A 9,783-nucleotide genomic window follows, 5' to 3' on the forward strand; every position below is an offset into this window, starting at 1 on the left:
TTAAATGTTTACAAATTGGTTCATTAACCAATATCAGATCAAGAAATACAACATTATCCATATTCTGCACGTTCCTAGAAGTGTTCATTCCTAATTACTATATCTCCTCCACGAAGGTAACTACTATACTGAGCTCTAACACTATACATGTGTCTACCCTTCTGTGTCTGGTTTCTTTTATTCAAAATTATGCTTTTGAGTTCATACACATCCTTATATATAGCAGTATTTCAATTTCCACTGCTGTATATTAAGTTGTATGAAATATGTTTTATTTCTAACATCCAACTGAATACTTCTTACATTATGTCATATTAATTTTAAGTTTTTTATTTCATAAGACCATGAGATCTACCCTCTTAAATTTAAGTATACAATATAGTATGGTTAACTGTAGGTACTATGTTGTACAGTAAATCTCTAGAACTAATTCATCTTGCATAACTGAAAACTTTATACCCATTAAACAATTCCTCATTTCCCCTCGGCACAACCCTTTGAAACCACCATTCTGTTCTCTGCTTCTATAAATAAGTTCCACTGTTTTAGATACCTCATATAAGTGGCAACATGCAGTATTTGCCTTGTATCTGCCTTATTTCACTTAGCGTAATATCCTCAGTAATATCCACATTCTTGTATATGGCATGATTTCTTTCTTTTAAAAACAAGTAATATTCCATTGTATGTATATGCCATATTTTCATTTTATTGAGATATAATTAGTATATAACATTGTTTAAGTTTAAGGTATACAACGTGCTCATTTAAAACATTTATAAATTGCACTATGATTACCACTGCTACCAGCATTAGCTAACAACTCTGTCATGCAATGTAAATATCCTTTCCATTTTTTTAAAAACACCTCTAATGAGGTATAATTGCTTTACATTGTTGTGTTAGTTGCTGCTGTATAACAAAGTGAATCAGCTATACGTATACATATATTCCCATAATCCCTCCCTCTTGCGTCTCCCTCACACCCTCCCTTTCCCACCCCTCTAGGTGGTCACAAAGTACCGAGCTGATCTCCCTGTACCATGCGGCTGCTTCCCACTAGCTATCTATTTGACATTTGGTAGTATATATATGTCCATGTCACTCTCTCACTGCGTCCCAGCTTACCCTTCCCCCTCCCCGTGTCCTCAAGTCCATTTTCTACGTCTCTGTCTTTATTACTGTCCTGCCCCTAGGTTCTTCAGAATATTTTTTCTTTTAGAAGATGTTGGAGGTAGGAGTTTTATTTATTTTTGCTGTGTTGGGTCTTCGTTTCTGTGCGAGGGCTTTCTCTAGTTGTGGCAAGCGGGGGCCACTCTTCATCGCCGTGCATGGGCCTCTCACTATCGCGGCCTCTATTGTTGCGAAGCACAGGCTCCAGACACGCAGGGTCAGTATTTGTGGCTCACGAGCCTGGCTGCTCTGCGGCATGTGGGATCCTCCCAGACCAAGGCTCGAACCCGTGTCCCCTGCATTAGCAGGCAGATCCTCAACCACTGCGCCACCAGGGAAGCCCTCACTTTTTTTTTTTGATTCCATATATATGTGTTAGCATACGGTATTTGTTTTTCTCTTTCTGACTTGCTTCAATCTGTATGACAGACTCTAGGTCCACCCACCTCACTACAAATAACTCAATTTCGTTTCTTTTTATGGCTAAGTAACATTCCATTGTATATATGTAACAGATCTTCTTTATCCATTTATCTGTCTATGGACACTTAGGTTGCTTCCATATCCTGGCTATTGTAAACAGTGCTGCAATGAACATTGTGGTACATGACTCTTTTTGAATTATGGGTTTCTCGCAGTACATGGCCAGTATGGAATTGCTGGGTCATATGGTAGTTCTATTTTTAGTTTTGTAAGGAACCTCCATACTGTTCTCCTTAGTGGCTGTATCGATTTACATTCCCACTAACAGTGTAGGAGGGTTCCCTTTTCTCCACACCCTCTCCAGCATTTATTATTTCTGGATTTTTTGATGATGGCCATTCAGACCACTGTGAGGTGATAACTCATTGTAGTTTTGATTTTCATTTCTCTAATGATTAATGATGTTGAGCATTCTTTCATGTGTTTGTTGGCAATTGGTGTATCTTCTTGGAGAAATGTCTATTTAGGTCTTCTGCCCATTTCTGGATTAGGTTGTTTGTTTCTTTGATATTGAGCTACATGAGCTGCTTGTATATTTTGGAGATTAATCCTTTGTCAGTTGTTTCATTTGCAAATATTTTCTCCCATTCTAAGGGTTGTCTTTTGGTCTTGTTTATGGTTTCCTTTGCTGTGCAAAAGAATTTAAGTTTCATTCGGTCCCATTCGTTTATTTTTGTTTTTATTTCCATTTCTCTAGGAGGTGGGTCAAAAAGGATCTTGCTGTGACTTATGTCATAGAACATTCTGCCTATGTTTTCCTCTAAGAGTTTGATAGTGTCTGGTCTTACATTTAGGTCCTTAATACATTTTGAGTTTATTTTTTTGTATGGTGCTAGGGAGTGTTCTAATTTCATGCTTTTACATGTAGCTGTCTAGTTTACAAAGCACTACTTATTGAAGAAGCTGTCTTTTCTCCATTGCATATTCTTGCCTCCTTTCTCAAAGATAAGGTGACATGTGTGTGGGTTTATCTCTGGGCTTTCTATCCTGTTCCACTGATCTATATTTCTGCTTTTCTGTCAGTACCATACTCTTTTGATTACTGTAGCTTTGTAGTATAGATTGAAGTCAGGAAGCCTGATTCCTCCAGCTCTGTTATTCTTTCTCAAGATTCCTTTGGCTATTTGAGGTCTTTTGTGTTCCATACAAATTGTGAAATTTTTTGTTCTACTTCTGTGAAAAATGCCATTGGTAGTTTGATAGGGATTGCATTGAATCTATAGATTGCTTTGGGTAGTATAGTCATTTTCACAATGTTGATTCTTCCAATCCAAGCACATGATATGTCTCTCCATCTGTTTGTATCATCTTTAATTTCTTTCATCGGTGTCTTATGGTTTTCTGCATACAGATCTTTTGTCTCCTTAGGTAGATTTATTCCTAGGTATTTTATTCTTCTTGTTGCAATGGTAAATGGGACTCTTTCCTTAATTTCTCTTTCAGATTTTTCATCATTAGTGTATAGGAATGCCAGAGAGTTCTGTGCATTAATTTTGTATCCTGCTACTTTACCAAATTCATTGATTAGCTCTAGTAGTTTTCTGGTAGCATCTTTAGGATTCTCTATGTATAGTATCCTCTCATCTGCAAACAGAGACAGTTTTACTTCTTTTCAGGTTTGGATTCCTTTTATTTCTTTTTCATCTCTGATTGCTCAGGCTAAAACTTCCAAAACTATGTTGAATAATAGTGGTGTGAGTGGGCAAATTTGTCATGTTCCTGATCTTACTGGAAATGGTTTCAGTTTTTCACCACTGAGAATGATGTTGGCTGTGGGTTTAACAGATACGGCCTTTATTATGGTGAGCTAAGTTCCCTCTACGCCTACCTGGACAGTTTTTATCATAAATGGGTGTTGTATTTTGTCAAAAGCTTTTCCTGTATCTATTGAGATAATCATATGGTTTTTCTTCTTCAGTTTGTTAATATGGTGTATCACATTGATTGATTTAAGTATATTTGATTGAGTGTATTGATTTGAGTATTTTAAAAATCCTTGCATTCCTGGGATAAACCCCACTTGATCATGGTGTATGATCCCTTTAAAGTGCTGCTAGTTTGTGTTTGCTAGTATGCTGCTGAGGAGTTTTGCATCTATGTTCATCAGTGATATTGGCCTGTAGATTTCTTTTTTTGTAACATCTTTGCCTGGTTTTGGTATCAGGGTGATGGTGGTCTCATAGAATGAGTTTGGGAGTGTTCCTCCCTCTGCTATATTTTGGAAGAGTTTGAGAAGAATAGGTGTTAGCTCTTCTCTAAATGTCTGATAGATTTCGCCTGTGAAGCCATCTGGTCCTGGGCTTTTGTTGGTTGGAAGACATTTAATCACAGTTTCAATTTCAGTGCTTGTGACTTGTCTGTTTCTATTTCTTCCTGGTTCAGTTTCAGAAGGTTGTGCTTTTGTAAGAATTTGTACATTTCTTCCAGGTGATCCATGTTATTGGCATATAGTTGTTTTTAGTAATCTTTGTGTATCTGCAGTGTCGGTTGTTACTTTTCCTTTTTCATTTCTAATTCTGTTGATTTGAGTCTTCTCCTGTATTTTCTTGATGAGTCTGGCTAATGGTTTATCAACTGTGCTTATCTTCTCAAAGAACCAGCTTTTAGTTTTATTGAGCTTTGCTACCATTTCCTTCATTTCTTTTTCATTTATTTCTGATCTGATGTTTATCATTTCTTTCCTTCTGCTAACTTTGGCGTTTTTTCTTCTTCTTTCTCTAATTGCTTTAGATGTAAGTTTAGATTGTTTATTTGAGATGTTTCTTGTTTCTTGAGGTAGGTTTGTATTGTGATAAATTTCCCTCTTTGAACTACTTTTGCTGCATCCCATAGGTGTTGGGCCATCTTGTTTTCATTGTCATTGGTGTGTATTTTTTGATTTCCTCTTTGATTTCTTCAGTGATCTCTTGGTTATTTAGTAACATATTGTTTAGCCTCCATGTGTTTGTGTTTTTTACTTTTTTTCCCCTGTAATTGATTTCTAATCTCATAGCATTGTGGTCAGAAAAGATGCTTGATATGATTTCAATTTTCTTAAATTTACTGAGGCTTGATTTGTGACCCAAGATGTGATCTATCCTGGAGAATGTTCCATGTGCACTTGAGAAGAAACTGTAATCTGCTGTCTTTGGATAGAATGTCTTATAAATATCAATTAAATCTATCTCGTCTATTCTGTCATTTAAAGCTTGTGTTTCCTTATTAATTTTCTGTTTTTATGATCTGTCCATTTGTGTAACTGAGGTAGGTGTTCAAGTCCCCCACTCTTATTGTGTTACTGTCAATTTCCACTTTTATAGCTCTTAGCAGCTGCCTTATGTATTGAGGTGGTCCTATGTTGGGTACATAAATATTTACAATTGTTATAACCTTTTCTTGGATTGATCCCTTGATCATTCTATAGTGTCCTTCCTGATCTTTGATAGAAGTCTTTATTTTAAAGTCTCTTTTGTCTGATATGAGGATTGCTACTCCCAATTTTCTTTTGATTCCATTTGCATGGAATATCTTTTTCCATCCCCTCACTTTCAGTCTGTATGTGTCCCTAAGTCTGAAGTGGGTCTCTTGTCGACAGCATATATATATATATGGGCCTTCTTTTTGTATACATTCAGCTAGTCTATGTCTTTTGGTTGGAGCATTTAATTCATTTACATTTAAGGTAATTATCGATATGTATATTCCTATTACCATTTTTTAAATTGTTTTGGGTTTGTTATTGTAGGTCTTTTCCTTCTCTTGTGTTTCGTGCCTAGAGAAGTTCCTTTAGCATTTGTTGTAAAGCTGGTTTGGTGGTGCTGAATTCACTTAGCTTTTGCTTGTCTGTAAAGGTTTGTCTTGGTTGTAGGTTTTTCCCTTTCATCACTTTAAATATGTCCTGCCACTCACTTGTGGCTTGCGGAGTTTCTGCTGAAAGATCAACTGTTAACCTTATGGGGTTCCCTTGTATGTTATTTGTTGCTTTCCCTTGCTTTTTTAAAAATTAATTAATGTATTCATTAATGAATGAATGAATGAATGATTATTTTTCACTGCGTTGGGTCTTCATTGCTGCACACAGGCTTTCTCCATTTGTGGTGAGTGGGGGCTACTCTTCATTGCAGTGTGCGGGCTTCTCATTGCCGTGGCTTCTCATGTTGTGGAGCACGGGCTCCAGTAGCTGTGGCTCACAAGCTGTAGAGCACAGGTTCAGTAGTTGTGGCACATGGGCTTAGTTGCTCCGCATCATGTGGAATATTTCCGGACCAGGGCTCGAACCCATGTCCCCTGCACTGGCAGGTGGATTCTTAACCACTGTGCCACCAAAGAAGTCCCTTGCTCGCTGCTGTTAATATTTTTTCTTTGTATTTAATTTTTGATAGCTTGATTAATATGTGTCTTGGCATATTTTTCCTTGGATTTATCCTGTATGGGACTCTGTGCTTCCTGGACTTGATTAACTATTTCTTTTCCCATATTAGGAAGTTTTCAACTATAATCTCTTCATATATTTTCTCAGTCCCTTTCTTTTTCTCTTCTTTTGCAACCCCTATAATTCAAATGTTGGTGTGTTTAATGCTATCCCAGAAGTCTCTGAGACTGTCCTCAATTCTTTTCATTCTTTTTCTTTTATTATCTTCCAGGTCACTTATCCGTTCTTCTGCCTCAGTTTTTCTGCTATTGATTCATTCTAGAGAATTTTTAATTTCATCTATTGTGTTGTTCATCAGTGTTTGTTTGCTCTTTAGTTCTAGGTCCTTGTTAAACGTTTCTTGTATTTTCTCCATTCTCTTTCCAAAGATTTTGGATCATCTTTATTATCATTACTCTGAATTCTTTATCAGGTAGCCTGCCTGTTTCCTCTTCATTTGTTTGGTCTGGTGAGTTTTTACATTGCTCCTTCATCTCCTGCATATTTCTCTGTCTTCCCATTTTGCTTAACTTATTGTATTTGGGGGGGGCTCCTTTTTGCTGGCTGCAGGTTCATAGTTCCCGTTGTTTTTGGTGTCTGCGCCCATTGGGTAAGGTTTGTTCAGTGGCTTGTGTAGGCTTCCTGGTGGAGGGGACTGGTGCCTGTGTTCTGCTGGATGAGACCGGATTTTGTCTTTCTGGTGGGCAGGACCGTGTCCAATGGTGTGTTTTGGGGTATCTGTGAACTTAGTATGATTTTAGGCAGCCTCTCTACTAATGTGTGGTGTTGTGTTCCTGTCTTGCTAGTTGTTTGGCATGGGTTGTCTAGCACTGGAACTTGCTGGTCATTGAGTAGAGCTGGGTCTCAGCTTTGAGATGGAGATCGCTGGGACAGCTCTCACTGATTGATATTACATGGTGCTAGGAGGTCTCCAGTGGTCCGATATCCTGAACTTGGCTCTCCCACATCAGAGGCTCAGGCCTGACACCCAGCCGGAGCACCAAGACCCTGTCAGCCCCACAGCGTAGATAACTGTGGTAAAAATCTGACTGGTAACTTGGATTTTTCTTTGCTGGGCGATTTATCTGAGCCAATTTCCCTTTTTCAGAAACGTAGCAAGCCAAAAACAGAGACATCCAAGGTTTGAAGTGAAGACAGAGCTTTTTCACAAGGCTATCCTTTCTATTTTTATACCATGTTTTCTTTATTCATTCATCTGTCGATGGACATTTAGATTGTTTCCATATCTTGGCTATCATTAATAATGTTACAAAGAACATGGGAGTGCAGATATCTCTTCCAGATCCTGATTTCAATTCTTTTGGATATATACACCCAGAAGTGAGACTGCTGTATCATATGGTAGTACTATTTTTTCATTTTTTTAATTTAAGTATAGTTGATGTATAATATTACATAAATCACAGATGTACAACATTGTGATACACAATTTTTAAAGGTTATATTCCATTTATAGCTACTACAAAATACTGGCTACTTTCCCTGTGTTGTGTAATACATCCTTGTACCTTATTTATTTTATACATATTAGTTTGTACCTCTTAATCCCCTACTCCTATCGTGCCCTTCCCCCCCTTCCCTTTCCCTAGTTTGTTCTCTATATCCATGTGTCTGTGGGGTTTTTTTGTTACATTCACTAGTTTGTTTTATTTTTTAGATTCCATATATAAGATATACCATACAGTATTTGTCTTTCTCTGTGTGACTTATTTCACTTAGCACAATGCCCTCCAAGTCCATCCATGTTCCTTCAAATGGCAACATTTCATTCATTTTTATGGCTGGGTAGTATTCCATTGTATATATATACCACATCTTCTTTATCTATTATTCTGCTGATGGGCACTTCGGTTGCTTCCATATCTTTGCAACTGTAAATAATGCTGCTGTGAACATTGAGGTGCATGTATCTTTTCAAATTCGTGTGTGTGGGGGGGTTTCTGATATATACCCAGGAATGAAATTCCTGGGTCATATGGTAGCTCTGTTTTTAGTTTTTTGAGAAACCACCACACAGTTTTCCACAGTGGCTGCACCAATTTACATTTCTACTAACAGCGTCTGTGGGTTCTCTTTTCTCCACAATCTCCCCAATATTTGTTATTTGTGTTCTTTTTGATGATAGCCATTCTGACAAGTGTCAGGTAATATCTCACTGTGGCTTTAATTTCCATTTCTCTGATGATTAACTGTGTTGAGCATCTTTTCATGTGTGGTCATTCTATTTTAATATTTTGAGGAAACTCCATAGTGTTTTCCAGAATGGCTGTACCAATTTACAGGCCCACCAACAATGTGTAAGGTTTCACTTTTCTTTATATCCTTGCTGATACTTGTTATCTTGTTGGGTTTTTTTTTTTATAATACCCATTCTAAAAAGTGTGAGGCGATATCTCATTGTGGTTTTGCTTTGCATTTCCCTAATGATGAGTGATGTTGAGCACCTTTTCATATAGCTCTTGCTTATTTGTATGTCTTCTTTTGAGACATGTCTATTCAAGAAACTAGTGTTGGGAAAACTGGATATCGACATGCAGAGAATAAAAATGGACCCTTATCTTATACCATACACAAAAATCAGCTCAAAGGGGATTAAAGACTTAAGCATAATACCTGTAACTTTAAAATTCCAAGAAGGAAACACAGAGGGAAATCTTCCTGACTTCGATCTTGGCAATGATTTCTTGGATATGACATCAAAAGCATAGGCAACAAAAACAAAAATGGACAAATGGGACCACATCAAACTAAAAAACTTCTGTAGAGTAAAGGAAACAATCAACAAAATGACAAGGCAAACAACAGACTGGGAGCAAATATTTGTAAATCTTGTATCTGTTAAGGGGTTACAATGTATGAGGTACTCCTACAACTCAATAGCAAAATAATAATAATCCAATTTGAAAATGGACAAAGAAAAATAGACATGTCCGTTTTGTTAATTTTTAGTTTTATTATTCTTTGATCAGAGAATATTATCTGTATTATTTCTACTATTTTGAATTTATATTTTTATTTGAAGTTCAGTTGTTGCAAATTTATCTAACCAACTGACAGGAACTTATATTCTCTGTTTAGAAGGTATATAATTCAATGTTTAATTTTTTAACGTATCTTTTAAAATTTGACGTTTTATAAGTCCTATGTATTCTTTATTTTAATTTTTATTGGAGAATAGTTGATTTACAATGTTGTGTTAGTTTCAGGTGTACAGCAAAGTGAATTAGTAGTACATATACATATATCCACTGTTTTTTAGATTCTTTTCCCATATAGGTCATTACAGAGTATTGAGTAGAGTCCCCTGTGCTATACAGTTGGTCCATATTAGTTATCTATTTTATATAGAGTAGTGTGTATCTGTCAGTCCAAATCTCCCAGTTTATCCTTCTCCTGCCTTTTCCCCCTGGTAGCAATAAGTTTGTTTTCTACATGCATGACTCTATTTCTGTTTCGTAAATAAGTTCATTTGTACCATTTTTTTTAGATACAACATATAAGCAATATCATATGACAGTTGTCTTCCTCTGTCTGATTTACTTCACTCAGTATGACAATGTCTAGGTCCATTCATGTTGCTCCAAATGACATTATATCAGTCTTTTCGATGGTTCAGTAATATTCCATTGTATATATGTACCACATCTTCTTTATCCATTCTTCTGTCGATGGACACTTAGTTTGCTTCCATGTCCTGGCTATTGTAAGTAGTACTG

This window comes from Monodon monoceros, unplaced genomic scaffold (assembly GCF_005190385.1).
Source record: "Monodon monoceros isolate NGI ecotype Baffin Bay Population unplaced genomic scaffold, NGI_Narwhal_1 Super_Scaffold_22, whole genome shotgun sequence".
Lineage (NCBI taxonomy): Eukaryota > Metazoa > Chordata > Mammalia > Artiodactyla > Monodontidae > Monodon > Monodon monoceros.